Here is a 15575-nt window from a genome sequence, read left to right on the forward strand (position 1 = left end):
AAACCCCACTCACATGCACCAGGATGGGAGAAACAGAGACTGTGGCTCTTCATAGAACTTCAGGGCTTTTCCACAGGGATCTCAAAGTCTCAAGGCACCAAAGATTTAAGGTGACATTTTTAGACGTGGAGGAAGCCTCAGAGAGCAACCCACTCATGTTCCAGACGGGAACTCAGAGGCATGGCATCCTTGAGCACTGGTAGATGCTCTCCTGGTTCTCAAGTCCAAGGGCGTTGCACTTCAATGTGGGTTCTTCTGCAGACACATCCATGGGATGATCACCACTCTGCCAGTGAGGCCAAATTTAGCCCCACCTTCTACAGCACAGGATACCAGCAACCGTAAGTCATTCAGCTACATTTGCTTGTTTTGGATATTCAACCCAATTGCTACCAGGGAAAAGACATGTAAAGGAAAAGGGGAAAGGGGCACAGCAAAAGTAGCAGCCAGTCTCTAAGGAGCATTAGCCAGGTGCTGGGCTAGCTAAAACTGCCTGCCAATCCAAAGACCGCTAAATAATACAGTGACCTGTTTCCCCACTGTAGAGAGACAGCAATGACAGGAAATGAAGAACATTTCTGAGAAGACAAAAGACAGAGCGTAACTGCCAAGTCAAAAAACCACACCCCAAGTTTCAACAAACTATTTATTGAAAATGCAAATAAGTATCAACAGTATAATTCTCACTGAACCCAAGGTGATGACACATTGCACAGTACAGACATGCTTCTTATCAAGCCCAAACAATTCTTTATGTGCACACACACACACACACACACACACACACACACACACACACACACACATTTTACTTAATTTTAATTGAGACAGAGTCTCATAGTCTAGCCCAGGATAGGCCAGGTTCACTATTGAGCCAAGGCTGACCTCAAACTATTGACAATCCTGGTGCCTCACCCTCCAATGCTCATATGCCACCACTTTGGCCCCCAAGATGATTTTCACATTATTTTCTAAATCTTATAAAAGGTTCACCCTTCACACAGGACGTGAACTAAAAGGCAGGGGGAGATGATATTGGTGTGTTAGGTCTTGAGTTCAGAAAGAGACAGATGGATGAACTTATCTGCATGCTCCATTCCAGCTCCACTCATGCAGCAAAGCTAGAATCTTTCCCTGGTGAGATTTTAGAAGACATACTTACAGGTTTCATTTTACTCCTGAATGTCTATGTGGATTTTCTGTGCGAAGGTCTCCGCACGAAAACCGTTAAGTCACACTATTTGTAAAACTTACTAAGAATAAAATACTTCCTAAGAAAGACTGGGGAATCATTTTAGAAACTTTAATGTGCTCCAAAACACCCTTAAAATGCTATGTAGACATATAAAACACGATGGACGCTGGAGTCTCTGAGCGTATGTGTTTTTCCTTTTGCAGTGAAAAACATCTTTAAGTGTCTCAGATGCTGCCTTCTCCCCAATAGGGTATGAATTATGGATGCTACCCCTCAGATCGAAAGGAATGGAGTCAAGAGGGGAGAGCATGTTTATGATGAAGAATAAAATTGAGAGAGAGCTCTGTTTTAAGTATTAAATAGATATCAAAAATGGTCTCCTTCACCAAGAAATGTGCATCATAAACCTAAATGGAAAATGGGCCTGTGTTCCAGAATGCACTGATACACTGTGTGTGTGTGTGTATGTGTGTGTGTGTGCGCGCACGAGCGCGTGTGTGCACACACATATGCACAGGCACATGCCCATTCACGCATGTGAATGCATGTGATCTGTGGATCCACTAGTGGGATGGACAGATAGACTGTGTTTCTCAAAAAGGGAACAAATATGGCGGTTCATATGTTTTAAGCTGGGTGCTTGCACCCCACTAGAGACCATTTACTGAAGACAAGTGATAGTGAAAAAGAGCTCATCAATGATAAATTCCAAACCAAAGTGTAACTTTTACTTAATGCCCATTAAAGGCCAAAGGAGTGGACGGATGTAAGTGCGTAAAAGACTGGTACAGGCATTCAGGGACCTAGAGAAGTTGGTGGGAAAGAACCATACGCCCATAAACTATGCTTAGAGGGAGGACATTGATTACTAAAATGTCTAAGATATAATAACTTGTTTTGATCGGGAAACTTTGTCAATTAGTCATATATATCTACCTACTATCTATCTATCTATCTATCTATCTATCTATCTATCTATCTATCTATCTCTATCTACCTACCTACCGATGTATATACATGTATGTGTGGGGTGGGATGATATCATATGATTTATACTACACTTTAATAACAGATAAAATAGGAAAGAGCTGGGACTAGGGAAATGGCTCAGTCAGTAAATCATTTGCTGAGCAGGCATGAGGACCTGAGTTTGGTTGCACAGTACCCACGTGAAATCCAGATGTGTCGCTGAACATCTGCAGTCCCAATGCTGGGGAGGTGAAAGTAGATAGACAGCTCATTGGCCAGCTTGCCTGACTGAACTTAGGAGCTCACTCCAAGTTCAGTGAGAGATGCCGTCTCAAAAAATAAGGGAGACAGCGATTGAAGATGATGTCATCCTCTAGCCTCTAAAGTCTCTCTCTCTGTGTTTCTCTCATGTGCACATACACAAATATAGATGTATACCACACACACACAAGCACACACAGAGAGAGAGAGACAGACAGAGAGCTATAGCTTATAAAAGAATGAGGTAAATGCATCCTGGGGAAGCCATCACCTCAATCCTTCATTATTAAAGAAAGAAATTAAAGCAGTCCCCAACTATTTACAGGTTTATTTTTTCATGGTTTTAGTTACCCAGGGTAGCAATGATTTGAAAATACAGAAACAAAAATCCTAGAAACATACAACTGACAAATTCTAAAGAGCATCTGAAAATCTCATGCTATCTCACTCTTTCCTACCTCAGCTATGAATCATACCTTTGTCTTGTGTGTACACACGGTATTTGCTGACCCGCAAGTCACTCAGCAGCCATCTTGGCTCTCAGATCCACTGCCGTCCTTTTGTAGTTGCGTATGCTGAAGAATCCTATCTTATTTCATCAACGTCCCAAAGCACCAATGTTTATTACAACATAGCGTCATAATTTTCAAGTATTATTCTGCGTAATCTAAAGATAACACTTCTCATGTGTATGTGTGCATAGAAAAAATGTAGTATTCATTAGATTCAGAACTATTTGCATTTTCAGGGGCGTACCTTGAAGCATCCCCCATTAAGCTGAGGAATGACCAGGGTATCAGCATACACCAAGACACATACAGAGTGGCATCTGTTGTTTAACATGTTACACATTCAATAGGAATCAGATGATTCACTGCCCAGTTCCCCAGTGACACGCACTGTGGCAGAGATGTACCACTTAAATCACTTCTACTGCGAGATGGGTAAGTGCTGGTCGTTCACGCCCCAGACAGGGTTCTACTGAGAGACCTTTCATATACACTCCTGTCCTTATCTCCACCATTTTCCAGTTTGGAGTTGTCATCAAGGGCCCCCTCTGTCCCCAGTCCCCATCTGTTCTCTGGTTCTTTCTGCTCCATGCCTTCCCTATCCACAGGTCTTTCTTCAGTTTCTCCACGGCCTCACGCCAGCTGCCCCTTTTCAACAGCCCAGGTCATCTCCCTGTTCACTCCAGCCACTCTTTGTGCTTTGGATATCAACTTATCTTTGAATGCTCCATTAAGGCTAAGTCATGTCTACCTTGATCCCTTCCATGTCTACAGTGCTTAACGCTGTATGCACACATCATGTGTCAAGCAAACGAGTGTGTGACGAATGATTGAATGAGACGCCAATAAGAGGAACGTGGTCTTTAGCCTCACAACCCAAAAGCCATGGCTTCATTCTGGACTGGCCACACCCTAGGGTACCCTAAGTTCCGTAGGGGATTTTGAGAATTCACATTTCAGTAACACCCTATTGATTTTAGAGATGCCCTTCTACGTGGCTGTGGGGAGAAAATGCTTTGCATAAGGAACAGAGAACAGCAGAAACCCTCAGGATGTCAGCTCTGAGTTACCACACCACTAGGCCCACATAACGCTGCCTGCGCCCCGCCTCCTTGGAGGGATTTATTCTGGTAAGCTTTGGCTCACTACCATGCCTGCTTTTCTGCACAGCAGCCTGGGGGGTCATGGCTAAAGGCTCCTTTCCTCCTACCTGTTGATTGTGTCATGGAGGAGACTAGGTGCTATTCAAATACCACATGCTCCATATGGCAGTGTCTTGACCAGCAGCTACATGCAGGCTTCCTACATACGTGCATGAGGTGCCTCATCCAAACTGTTCATAGGATACGTAGTTGTCAGTACACATATTATTTTTGCCCTCTTTCCCATGAATTTTGTGATTCCTTTCAGCCCGATACACAAGCTTGCCTAAAATACATGTTTTGTTTTCTTCTGTATTCTCACCATCACCTAAGAGAGAGCCACTTATGACCATTAAAGAGGCAGTCTTCAGCTGAAATGCCTTAATTGGTAATTTAGATGTTTCTCTTCTGCTAAGTACAAAGCTTCCTAAATAAGACTGGAAATTAAGGCCCCGGTGAATTCAATGCCAACATACGCAAACCAGCTGTAGAAGTCCCAGTGAAAATCAGTGGCTGAAGGCATCCAAGAGGCCTTGTGTTTGTCTAATTCAACAACAACAACAACAAAAAAAAAAAAAAAAAAAAACAAAACAAAACACTTTTGGCCCTTCTTCCTCCCACTTTTCAGTCTTAATATATGGCCACAGGGTGGAGCGACTCGGGAACCAGCTTCCTACATCTCTGCCTCTTCCTTGTTTATTTGAGATTTTGTGTATTTTTATTTCACATGTATGGGCAATTCGCTTGTGTGCATATGTTTGTGTACCAAGTGTGTGCAGTGCCCCCAGAGGCCAGAAGAGGGTGTCAGATCTCCTGGGATGGGAGTTACATACTGTTTTGAGCCACCATGTGGGTTCTGGGAAGAACAGCCAGTGCTCTTAGCTACTGAGCCATCTTCTCCAGCTCATCTGCCTTTCCATTTTGCACCTTTAGGCTGGAGCACACGTTGCCAAGAATTAAGGAGGGAGCTCTTCCCCATACCTTTCCATTCATTTGATTCATGAAATAAATCTTGTTCAATGACAGGAGAAGAACAAGAGTCAAGTGAATCAGTTCACTCATGGCTCCGGAAGGTGAGGGACTCCTGCCCTGTAGTTCACAAAAGACCCTAAGCCTTCCTGCCCTGAGTCACTTTCTGTACCAATGCCAGGCAGCCTGGGTAGGAATGAGAATCCATTATTCAGGACTGGCAGGATTGATGCTTGGATGCCCTAGCCAGCAGACAGTAGTAATCTTAAACCCTGTGGAAAATGGATCTCTTCCTTGAAGACATTCAGTGCATAGTCTCTGCTGGACAGCACTGACCCAGTACCTGGTAATAAAGCTACGAAATCCCTTCAGACACCAGGGATGCATGAGAGGAAGGAAGGAAGAATAACTGGGAAAGGCAGAGTCCCACTGTGTTTAGCACCATACTTTATATGTGTTTGCTTCTATCATGATCTTTTTTCTTTTTAATGGACTTTAATGTCTGTTTCTCTGTAAGTGTGTATGTGCAGTGTAAGTGTGGGTATGTGCCCACAGGGGCCAGCCGAGGATGTCAGGTGTTTTCTACTCTCCAGCCATCCCTTTGAGGCAGGGTCTCTCCCTGAACCTAGGGTTTGTACCTTCTTGACTAGGCTGAAATCCTGTCTCAGCCATTCTCAGAGCTGATACTACAGGCATTTTCCAGAATGCCTGGTTTATTATATGGACGCTGGGATCCGAACTGTGGTCCTCATGATGGTGGAACACTCTTAATTGCTGAGCCAGCCTCTACAGCTCCCATTTTCTCTTTTGTTGTTGGTCTTTTTCTCTGCTTTCTTGAGAAAAGGTCTCATTCGAGGGAGCCAGACCTCGAATTCCTGATCCTCCTACCCCTGGGTGCTGTGTTCATAGTGTGCACACCGTACTGGCTCACAGTCAATCATTTCCTAGTATCAATAAATGTCCTATCAACACGAGACTTTAAGGAGAATAAACTTGCCATACAGTCACATGAAGCATTGCCTCATGCAATGGGCGCCATTTTTATTTACATTTTAACAAATGCAAATTAAAATATCATCCCTGAGAAAAGGGCAGGGCTACCTCTGAGCCTCTATAGTGAGCCAAGGGATCAGTAGCCTCTATGTCCTACAAGGCAACCAAGTGCCTGATACTGACTGAAGCATATAGCATGTCTTCACATGTTAGATAGTCATAAACATTTTAATAATGAGAAGCCCAGTTTCAGATTGCTTCTCCTGAAGGCTGTTTATGAAATAGCTCCTATTCTTTTTAAGCACTGAGAAACAAACAAACAAACAAACAAAAAAAAACAAACTTCACTTTTCCCTGGAAAATGTTGGCTATTCAGTGATTTCACAATTGTCTAAAAATACTTGGCTGGAAAGAAAGCTCTCACAATCCCCTGGGGCTCTCACACTCCTTGATTTAGTCTTATTTCTGAAATGTCCAAATCTGGCAAGTTTCAAGTGTGCTTCTGTCTACAGAAGGTGAGTTCTAGAAAGCAGCCAGATCTGCGAGCGAATCCCCTCCTCTATGTGCACATGTCCCCTCACACACCACATGGGGACACACAGGTCATTTCTCCTTGTCGGTGAGAAAAGCAAGCACGCTCTCTGCTTCCAGGGCTCTCGGCATCCAGGACTTTGAGGACAGAGATCTGCTTCTACGTCTCTTCTGAAAACAGAGCCTGCTACCATTTGATTGGAAAGTCACTTAGAAATGTGTACTTAAACTCTTCAGATCTGAAAACTCTCCCACTCAGCGGTTCACTAAGAGGCCACTGTCCCAAGGAAGCCATTAATAATGGGAACTACTATAGTTTCCAAGAACTTTCTGATAGCATGAAAGTTAAATATATAAATATATAAACAACCATAATTACATAGTTTATATACTTATACTATATATATAGTTTAATATATACACACACATACACAGAATTCAATTCCAGATGATCAAGTAAAAGAAATTTCAATGTATCTGCTTCTTGGAAAATTATATAATCAGAGGAAGTCACATACTTTTGAACAATGTTGACTGTGAAGAGAAGCAAGCATCAGATGACATTCTGTATTATGCCATCTGATGGTTTTCTCAGCAGCTGAATATAACCACCAGAGTTATCCCTGGCTTATCACTGTCCTGGGATCTTATCAGTCACCTCAAAATAAGTACAAATTATGTTTTCATGCTAAAATGAAAGGGGACTTGACTGAGGAGCTAGATGGCTCAGTGGACAAACCACTTTTTGCGCAAAAATAAAGGACCAGAGTTCAGATCTCTGAGTTCAGCTCCTAGGCAGCTGGGCAGGGTGACAGAGACAGAGGTTCCCCTGAGCAAGCTCGAGGCTATAGCTGGCTGGCTGGGTCCAGTTGAGACGGTGCCTCGGTACATAAGGTGGACAGTGATTGAGGGAGACTTCCAATGTCGCGCTCTGGGCTTTACATGCACACAAACGTGCACTGCACAAGCACATCAGCTCACACACATGTGAGCATGCCCCCACACAAGCATGCACACCACAGATACATATGGATAATATATAGATCCATAGATATGCCATCCCTGCGTGCTTGTGTACTGTGTGTGTGTACACCTGTGTCTGTGCGCCCATGCGTGTATACTGTGCACCCTGTGCATCTTCATGGGAAGCTACTGATGTGTGCCCCCTACCGTCTTAAGATGTCGAGACTAAATGACAATGATTTTGACTATAGGCTTTGGACCCACTCACCTGTACCACTGGCCTTCATCCCAGTGAGAAGCCACAGGCAGCCACTCCCTTCCCCGGGGACCTTTTCTTGAAGAGTTTGCTTGAATAGACGGGGTGGCTGTCGAGAAACTCAGGGTAAGAGGCCTGAACCTGTGGGTATAAAAACAAGACGGATGGTTAGGCCGCCTTATGACTAATTAACACAATCTGAAGTCACCGAAAAGATAAATACCCACAACAAACCCTACACACATCACAATTTAAAAAAAAATCATTTTTTTTTTAAATAAAAAAGGATTAACTAAACTAACAGATAAATCCTCCTCCCCTGCCTTGATTCTGGTATTGTAGGGAAACACGAGGTTGTGCACTCACTCTCAGAAGTTCTCAGGATCGTGCTGAACTGGAACGTCGGGACTGAAATTCTCCTAAAGATGTATTCATTTTTATTTTATGCATGAGTGTTTTGCCTGCATGTAGGTACGTGTAGTGAGTGTGTGTGTGTGTGTGTGTGGTACCTGCAGAAGCCAGAAGAGGGTGCTGGAGACCTGGAGCCTGGAGCTATAGATTGCTGTAGCCTGGCATGCCAGTGGGCATGGAAAACCAGCCCAAGCTGGCCCTCCCTACAGGTACTGGTCCGCATTTCAGGCAGGCAGCCTGTCCCTCCTGCCCTGTCCTCCATCTCCTGTTTTATTGTAACTCTCATTCCCACGTGCCCTTGAGTTCCCGCCTTGAATTTGTCGAAACCGAAGTATCAAGGCTGTGACAGGCTGCCTGCCTGCGTACCCGTGACATCATTGCCCACTTGCCAACCCCTGCCTCACTAGCTCCAAAGACTACATGTTTCTCAAGAAAAGATCAGTGGGCTGCCAAGGAAAAAGCTTTTCATAATCACGTCTTTGGCAAATGACCCACTGCGGAAGCATTAGTCACTGTTGGGACAATAAAGACAGATTTTCTGAGAGGTCACGGAGCCTGCTCTGGCGAATTTTCTTTCCTCCACGCTGCAAGGTTTCCTAGGCTTTAAGCAGGAATAAAGGCAGCAGGCTGTCCTACACAACCCCCTCCCTGGAGCTCCTAGCGACAGCCTCCCCTTTGACCTCTTTCTAGCCACGAACCCAGGGACTTCACTGTGTGATCCCAGTTTCTAACCATCCTGTGTGAGCTTCAGACTCTGCATCTATGAGGGCAGGGAAGACTGGCTGCTTGGTCAAGTGCTTGCTGTGCATTTACAAGAAGACTTACATTTCATCCTCAGAAACCACAAAAAGAAAAAAGAAAAAAAGCCATGTAAGATGCATGATTTTAATCCCAGTACTGGGGTAGAATCATCAGATCCTTGGGGCTTAGTGGGCAACCAAGCCCTAGCCTACTTGACTAGTGCTGAACCTGAGCGATCTTGTCTCAAAGAACAAGGTTGACAGGTCTGAAGAACAACATTGGAGGCTGATCTCTGTCCTCCACACGTGCATGCACACATGTGCGCCCAAACTTGCACACACATATACACACAAGAGACTATCATATGTACCTAATCTAGCCTAGGCTGGTCCCTGACTTCCTACACAAATGTCCAGATACTTGTCATCCTCCCGCCTCTGCATGCTGAGTGCTGAGATAACCGGCATGTGGCAGCATATCTGGATTATAGGCTGGATCCGGGGCTTCATAAACGCTAAGCAAAAGCTCTACCGGCGGAGGGACAGCTCAGCTCGTGAAATGCATTACCTGACTGCATCATGCTATACCAGTCTCCTGCAACTAGATTCCCCACAACGTTTTTGTTAAGATTTACCAAGTTCGTTGTAGATGACGCGAGTTTGCTCATTTCCACTATGTAATATTTCATTGTGTTGTTAAACTGAATCAGTTTGGCTTAAACTTGGCTTTGTACTAGGGTGGTAAAATCTGGCCCAGCACAGCCTTTTGCACATGATACAACTGTATCCTAACTTGATATATAAACAAGTTATAATCTAATCTAGGAGTAGAGTGGAAGCATATAACCAAGCAACCAAGTCTTAGCCAATCCCAAGAGTCAAGGTTTAGCCAATCATAGGCTACCAACTGATCAGGCCACATCTACATAAGGCCGATGGCAGCTGCAGCCAATCAGCTCCTGCCTTTATATCACTTCCTTTTTGTAGGCTATTAATATAACCTGTAAATGCAGCCGGGTGGAGCGTTCCAAACCATCTTTGTTCTGGAACGCTGCCCGGTTCTAGAACCTTTTTTCCTTGCTTAAGTAAACTTTGTTAAATTTAACTCATGTCAGTTTTTCTTTTAACAGTTCCACAGTGTGAAAATATATATGTGTATATATATACACACACACACACACACATATATATCCTTCTATTGACGGACTTTCACATTTTCCCAGCTTCCATTTCTTTCCCTGTTAGAAACATGCTGTGTCTATTAGAAGCAAAACGCAGAAGCACACATTTGCCCGGGGTTCAGCTTGGGAGTATGTGAATATACACTGTTTCACAGTAGTATCCAAGTAGTTTCCAAAATGAATGTATCAGTCTACATTCCTGCCAGTAGCAAGCTCCATGTTTTCAAATTGACCAGTCATTTTAGAGGCAAGAAAATGGACATCATCTGCAGCCAGCGTATTTGTTTGCGAAGGGGAAGTTTTAAAAAAATATACCGTGGCTTTTTCTTTTTTTTCCTTACATTTTATTCACCATTAAGGAATGAGTTACTTGCTAGGACAGGTTTATTTTACCACTTTGCAAAGTGACATTAGCTAATGACTTGGAAGGAAATGAGAGTGAAAATGCTGAGGGTCCCACATGGCTTTATTTCTCAATCATTCAATTTGTAAGGTGGTACTGAAGCATAATCTAATAGACCAGCCTTGCGGTTCAGGCATGGAATCCTAGCACATGGAAGGTAGAGGCAGAGAGATCAGAAGTTTAAGAACATCTTAAGTCACAATACAAGGTCCCAGGACAACCTGGCCTCTATGGGATGCCATCTCAATACCCCCCCCCAAACTAACCCAAAACAAACAAACAAATAACAAAATAACTAAAACTAAGAAGATTTTTCTAAGACATATGAAACTTTAGGACCAACACTGCCCACTGGGACTGTGAAACTAAATAAAAGTTAAATACATTGAAATGATGAAAAGTTGAAGCACTTTTTTAGGCTTTCATATGGGAAGCTAAACAGTGAGCAGGATTAGATGAAAAAAACACTTTAGCCTTTATTTTAGAAAAGCAAAATCAAAGACCCTGCAATTATATTTTGCTGGGTATAGGCTTTGTTGGAAAATCTTCCCTTTGTATAAGACCAAGGTCAGAACATAAGGCTCCTAAGCCTTTGATGCTGGTTTAAAAAGCAACCCCCAAGGTAGGCCACTTTTACAGGGCTCCTCCAGGTATGCTGTAGACCTGGCTGGGTCTGGATCAGAGGTAGCAGATAAATGCTCATGGAGTCAAGACGTACTGGTCACAGGTCATCAAAGCTCACAGCACAGGAGTGTTTAACTCACATCAGGACACCAACTGGAAAACATGGTCAGCACTAACCAATATCATGATCAATCATTTAACTTTCCTTCCCACCCTCCATTTATACTGTCATGATGTTAAATGGTCTTCCTTGTGGTTTTGAGTCCCTTTCTCCATCCTGGTTTCTGGCAGGGAAATGCCTGGAATCACGGTATTGTGGTAAGGGGAGAAATGGGTAATTAACAGTTTTGCAGGAACAGGAGATATTTCTGGAAAACTGAGTGTTAAAAAAAAAAGTAATGAAAACAAAAGTTACATTAGTAAATGCTTTTATGTTGCTTGTTTGGGGTTTCCTGGTAGTTACCAGTGAATACGCCTCTATGTAGGCTCTCACCTTGTATTGCATAAGAGAAAGGCCTTATTTTTGTTGTTGTTTAAATTTTATTTGTTTGTTTGTATGTACTACTTATTTTGTGATCCTATGAGTGGGGTTCAGAGGATAATTTGCAGCAGTCAGTTTGTCTCCTTCCCCTACATTGGTTTCTGGAATCGAACTTAGGATTCTTCATCTTTATCTGCTGTGTCCATCTTCGCATGCTCCTGTCCATCTCGCTGGACCACAAGCCCTTATTTTGTTCTTGCTTCATAGGCTAATGAGCTGGGGCCCAGGTAGGCACTATCTGGTCAGCTCTTCCTCCTCGGCGAGGGAAGCTTTAACTGCTTTGTTTGTTTTCTATTAAAAACGTGATTTCAAAAGCCACCCTGGGGCAGAGGATGTAGCTCATTTGGCAGAGTGCTTTGCCTAGCTCATACAACACTCTGACTTCAGGTGACATTGCAGGTGACAAGCTAGCAACAATATTAGAATCACCATATTGCAAAGGAGCCTTGAAACAGCGTTGTATAAAGATCCTATTTAAACACACCTATATCCCTGCAGTACAAAAATCTATTGCAAGTAACTTTGTCGTCCAATATGACATGAAAATATGTTTTTATGCAGTGACTGGACTGTCTTTTCAGGGAGAATTATGGAGGTTCGTGGAAGTGCTTAATGATTGGCTTCCTCCCTCCCCATCAACACTCATGGAAAAAGAGGTCAGAACCCACTTCCTACCCAAAGCACCTTTTGGAGACTACCCCAAATCCATCAGTGGCCTTTGTAACAGGGGATCCCCTTGCAAAGATAATGCAGGTCTAAAAATTCTTCATCAGGGGCTCTTCCTTCCATAGGCTAGCCTTGCTCCCCAAAAAAGCTCAACATTTCTTATAAGCTCTTGCAAGTTAGCTGTTGGGACAAGCTGGGCCAACTAACCAAGTCTCAGTGAAGGCAAACCACCTGCTCCCTGATTGGCTGCCTAGCTTTTACTCATCAGCAGGGGCAGGGGGCCTGACCTGATGCTCCTATGACAGCCTCCCTCCCCTTCCTATCAACCTCGCCCACAGCAAAAGAGCACAGCCATTGCAGGACAGCAGCCTGACAGGGGACGAGCGGAGAAGAGGTAAGGGGAGCAAAGTGAGGCTTACAAGCACCTCCAAGCAGACAGAAGATAATTCTTTTAGGCTTCTTAGAGAATATTGTCAGCCACTGAGCATGTACAAGCAGCAAGACAGACACTTTCATGCTTGTCTTTAAGATTTGCCAAACATGAGCAGTCCATCCGTTTCCCCTGGCACCATTGTCGTAGCAATGTCCACCCAGGAAAGTATTACTGCACATGCTCAAAGAACACTTCTCACCTTGGAGAATGCTGCAGGCTCCCAACAAGCTACACGGGGCTGTTTTCAACACAGAAGTAAAGCATGTCCCTGAAGGCTACCAGTAGCGTTGTGAGAGTCAAGGTAGGAGAGAAGGCTGGGTGGGAACTACCTGGGCTCCCAACACAGCTTCAAATTTGGCAAAGTGGGGAGCTGCACGTCCCTGGTCAGGGAGAGCAAACAGAAGCCCCTGAGTTCTAAGCTGTGCTAGAAGTAGAGCTGAGCAGCCTAGGATAGGATACAAACAGTTGAGCCAGGAAGGACCCTTCATGACATGGAGATAGTCACAGGCTGTAGGAACTGGTAGCTGATGTGGCATCTTTACAAGACAACCTTCCAGTGACTCAGGCTACCTAGAACTCCATAGTTAGGCGCTGTCGTTTTGTTTCAGGATTTTCCTTTCCTCTCCCTCCTTTGCTTCTCCTCCTTCTTCTCTCCCACCTCTCAATATCTCCCCCCTCCTGTTCCTCAGAATGGAACACTCAAATAGTCTAAATAAATGCATGCATCCTTTCAAGGAAGATAACTGCTTGCTGGCTTCATTCTCAGGTTCATTGGTTATTAAAGGAGACAGTGGTGCCTGTCAAGAAGTTAGCACTGCCCTGGGTTCAATTACAGAAATTTAAGTACATGGCCTAAAGTATCTGTCTTGCATGCATATAAACTCTGCAAGGTACCCAGTGGCAAGAATCCCAGCACCTGGGAAGTCCAAGCTTATCTTTTGGCTCCACAGTCTAACCTAGAGATCCTGACTCAAAAATAACAAAACAAAACAAGCACGCATGGGTAGCCCTGCTCCCAACTAGTCACTTAGACATCGGCTTTCCTCCCTTTCTATGGAGAAGATCTGAACAGGGCAACATTTGAGAACAAGATAAAGCCAATGGCTTCCTGAAAGGCCAGCAAAATGGCAGCCTGTTCACAAATGAGGTGGGGCAGGCAGGCTCTGCTGAATGCCATTCAGCTGCAAGGTTGTCCAGCAGAGAAACTGGCCTCTGCTCCAGAGCCACACCTCCCTTCTCTCCTCTGTTTGCCCTCCAGCTGAGGCATCCCGGGGTATGTCAGCACAGCTGTGGCAGAGCTGTGCCCCAGGGCCAGCTGCAGAGGAGGGGAGCAGGCAAAGCTCTGACCAGCAGGTGACTAGTGGGCAGCCCAGTAGAAGGCCACGATGATGTTGCCATGCACCACGCCCAGCCAGAAGATTCCAAGGTGCCCACCCACCTAACAAGGTTGATGCTATCTTGCCCAACCTCAAGGCCAAAGATGTGTGCGTATCACATTAGCACTGCCACACATCTCTAGCTTTCAACAGCCAGTCATGGTTGCCTAGCAAGTCTCTCAACAGGCAGTCTCACCAGTCACTCAGGAGGAGAGCCCACAGAGAGGATGGAACAAGGCAGGAGTGAAAGGTCCTGCTGCCTAGTTGATACAGAAATGTGTTCTGACACTCAGGAGACTCAGAACTCTGAAAGGCTTCCACAGGAAGCTCCCCCGGGTGTCTGCTGTGTTAAGAGCAAGCTGGGGGTCTAGAGAGCTAGCTCACGTGGCAGCGTGCCTGCTAGGCCGTCGTGAGGACCTGAGTCTGATCTCTAGCGCCCATGTAAAAAGCTGGGCGTGCTGGCACACACTGTGCTGGGATAGCAGAGAAGGGCAGATCCTGAGGGCTGGCCCACCAAGCAAGCGCCAGGCACCAATGAGAGAGCCCGTCTCAAAATTCAAGTTGTCCAGCTTTGGAGGAACAGCACCTCAGAACGGGGCTCATCTTTGGTCTACACACACACACTCTCTCTCTCTCTCTCTCTCTCACACACACACGCAAACAAGCTCAATTAATAAAGGGCAGCTGATATCTTTTAATAACAAACAGAAACTGTCACAATGAAAGACGGCACTGTTTAGAAATATTAGTTTGTCCAGATACCACCCTTCTCTTCCCCATGACACTCCACGGGGGCAGGGGGCACATTTTGGGGATCACTAAACTGACAGTGTTCATATTGCTAAATGTCACCGAAGAGGCAAATAAACAGATCTCCTTTTAGGGAACTTTTGTGGAGCGTGTTAGTACATGCCTGTAATCCCAGCCAGCACTCAGAAGGCTGAGGCAGGAGGATCACTGAGTTTAAGGGGTCTCGAGAGCAAATCCACCTTCGGGATGAATAACATGTCATACCTGGAAATCTTGAATGTGGTGGCAAGATCAATAGGATTGGGAGATACCCCAGTTTGTAAAATACTTGCTTTATAAGCATTAGGTTCTGAGCCCCACCTCCGGAACCCACACCTAAAAAATGTTTTTCAAGCCAGCTGGGGTGGTAGCTCTTGTAACCCTAAAACTGTGGCAGCTTGAAGGTTACCAGCCTGGACTAAGCAGTGGCAAGTTTCCAGGACACACAGAGACATCGTCCTAGAAGTTGAGGGCTAGCCTCCACACAAACGCACACACGCAGGCAAGGGCACGCATACCAACAACACACAGGCACAAACCGTTCCTGGCCTTGAGGTGACACATGTGCTATGGGCGGTACACTCTAGAAGGCCAGCTGACCCTTCCTGTCCTGTCTACATTCT

At 44.8% G+C, this 15575-nt stretch overlaps 1 long non-coding RNA gene across 1 annotated transcript in view; it reads right to left on the bottom strand.

Annotated features, from left to right (window-relative positions):
* The window catches only part of LOC129667576 (uncharacterized), a 221196-nt gene that overhangs the window by 51121 nt on the left and 154500 nt on the right, over window positions 1–15575 (bottom strand). The window contains exon 4 of the long non-coding RNA XR_008718765.1: window positions 7801–7929. This is a non-coding gene — a long non-coding RNA (uncharacterized LOC129667576). The remainder of the gene's footprint in view (window positions 1–7800; window positions 7930–15575) is intronic.

This window comes from Psammomys obesus, unplaced genomic scaffold (assembly GCF_907164565.1).
Source record: "Psammomys obesus unplaced genomic scaffold, mPsaObe1.curated_primary_1811, whole genome shotgun sequence".
In the NCBI taxonomy this organism is placed as follows: Eukaryota; Metazoa; Chordata; class Mammalia; order Rodentia; family Muridae; genus Psammomys; species Psammomys obesus.